Raw genomic sequence first — 2,773 nt, 5'->3', positions numbered from 1 at the left:
CCTGCTGTACTTTCGCATTGCCAGATATGTTAGGTTCCACATGGTCATTCATCATTGGGATAGAGTGGGGAATCTATTATGGGGTGAACAGCAGTGTCCACTTTCTGAGTGTGACTTCATTAATGCCTACTTTGCATGCACCATCATCGTTGAGGCCCACACATCTGAAAACAATGTGCCTCAGATTACCACATGGTGCTTGCTATGGCCTACTTGGCATTGTGGACTGTAATGTCATTATAGGTGTGTGTGTTGTCCCCTCCTGTTCCCTGAAGGTCTGTCAGTGGTAATAAGTGTTGTACCCACATCAAGTCCCTAGGTGAGGGCAGGGCAAGTTGTGTGTGTGGTGCACTCCATCTACGGGCATGGTGTAGTGCTGTGTGGCATCAACATGGCTCACTCATGGCATATATTCTGCGTTACAGGCACTGTTGTGGTCGATGGTGTGTGTTGCTGCACAGTGATTGCAGGGTGTGGTGGTTACCTTGCAGATTTGGGCCTCTCCTGTAGTGCATTGCTTTGAATTTGTGTGACCAGATGATGACACTTACACAACCCTGTATCTCTCTCTTATGCAGATTCACAAGAGACCACGGAGGAACATGAGCCAGAAACTAGTGGTGGCGAGAGTAGCACAACAGCTGCAGCGGAAGCCAGTGACACAGAGCCCACCAGTGCATCTGAGGGGGACCGAAGTATGCAGGAGGAATCCGTGGCTGAGACACAGAGTAGCAAATCATCTTATGCCAGCGGGGATGCATCTATGTTGGCAGGCACAGGGGATGGGGAGTCTGCATCATCATCTACCACCCAGCGGCCAGTGTCCAGCCTCCCATCCACTTCCTCTGGTGCTGCCCGTATCCGTGTCAGGGGAGGGGACGAGGGGACGAGTCACATTCACACCTGGCACCGCTGCCCCTGCACCTGTTCCCCCTGCTGCCCTCAGTGCAGAGTGTGTAGAGCTCCTGCGCCAGCTTTGTGTGCACCAGACCGCCATGCTCAATGCATTCAGTGACCATGACAAGAAATTAGGCCAGGTGGTTGCATACATGGAGGGCATACACTCTGACATGGGTGGGCTACACCGTACAGTCCAGGCGTTGTCATCCACAGTGACGTCTGCCCTTCAACAGGCACATGCTCCCATTGCAGCTCAGGTGTCTTTGTCCACCCCACAGTCAGTAGCCACATCAGATTCCTTTATGTGTGCCCAGCCGTGTATGTGTATGGTCATCTTGTGTTGGCCTTAGTCCTGGTACCATGGTGTACATGAGATGCATGGTCTTGGCCATAGCAGAGGTGTGCAGTGTGAAGGGTGAAAGTTTGTAGTGGATGTGTGTGTGCCCCTGGATTCTGAGAGACACACATGCGTCACCCAGGAGTTGTGTGCCTGTTTGTTTTGTCTTGCCCTGTGTATAAGATAGTATGCACTTGTGTGAGCTGTTTGTTGTGCACTGTGCTGTGTGTTGGTGTCTCTATGCTGTTGTGTGTGACTCCTCCTTGTTGTGTTGGTACGTTAGAAGTGTGAAAAGTGTGTGAGTTGCACATCAGTGTTGTGTTTGTTTGATCCTCAATGTGTCTTGAGTGTGTTTGTGTAGACTGTGTGGCCCTGCTGCTCCACCCTGGCATTGTGTTTGTGTTTGCCATGCATTGCAGGCACATGGTGGCTTTTCTACTCCTGTATGTCATGGTTTGTGTGTTGTTAAGCGATCCCCTAGGGGGCCACTTGTGCCTGGCCTTTGTGGGTCTTCCCTCCCTCTATTTGTGTGTGGTACACCCCTTACAGGTTTGCTACTGACATGCAGGTTTTTTCACTTTGATGTCAGCTGTCCCCTTGGTTTCCATGTGTGTGTGCCTCCCTATCACTTCATTTGTGAGCTTGTGCTTTGTGGTGCAGTTCTTGGGCCATAAGTGTTTTTCCCCTCTGGACATTGCCACAATGGTGTATGTGTGCTGTCCTTGTGCTATTGGTCATTCTGTGGTGGTCATGTGCACTTCAGCTGTGTGTGCTGCCCAGTGCTCTGGTGGAGATGGCTTGGCTATTGTATCCCAGAGTGGTGCATGTGTAGTTGTTGTGTTGGATTTGTGTATGTTGGCTGTGGTATTGCTTCACTTCCTGGGTGTGCTGTTGTATTTGTGCTATGCTGGTTTGTGGTGTGTATGATGAGGTTGTGTCAATCATGTCTGTATGTGGCTGTTGTGCTTGTTATGCACACACTGCTTGTTGTGCATGCAGTGCTGTGTGTATGTGGTCTTGGCATTGCCTGATGTGCATCCCCTGATGTCCTGTGGTATTTGTTGATTAGTGTTTGATGTGCATCTGTGGTTGGTTTGATGTGGCAGTGTAGGTTTGTCCTGATGCACTTTTTGTGTGATACGTGTTATGGTGTGTGTGTTTTGTTCCTGAGTGATGATGTTGTGAACTTCTGTTGTGTCTGTGCTCCCATTGCCTTTCCCTAGTTTGGCTGACAGGGTATGTCTGTTTCTGTTGGGGTTCAATATGTGTTCCTGTAGTGTTTGAGTGTTGTTCTTGTGCAGGCATCTGTTGAGGCATCCCTGTGTGTGTTTTATGTTTGTGGCTACACCCAGGGTATGTGTTTGTTTGTGTGTATATGTGCTGGCAAGGATTGTGGGTCTTCAGTGTGGGTGGCACTGGTGTTGTTTGTTCCTTGTCAGCCACTCCTGCAGTGGCTGTCTCCCTGGTTGTGTGTTGTGTGGTGCAGGGTGTGTATTGTGCTTGCTTGCTGCAGTGCTTGTTGGTGTACATGGGGGT

This window comes from Lissotriton vulgaris, chromosome 6 (assembly GCF_964263255.1).
Source record: "Lissotriton vulgaris chromosome 6, aLisVul1.2, whole genome shotgun sequence".
NCBI lineage: Eukaryota > Metazoa > Chordata > Amphibia > Caudata > Salamandridae > Lissotriton > Lissotriton vulgaris.
The sequence above is the reverse complement of the archived record's forward strand: the minus strand, read 5'-3'. Positions refer to the sequence as shown.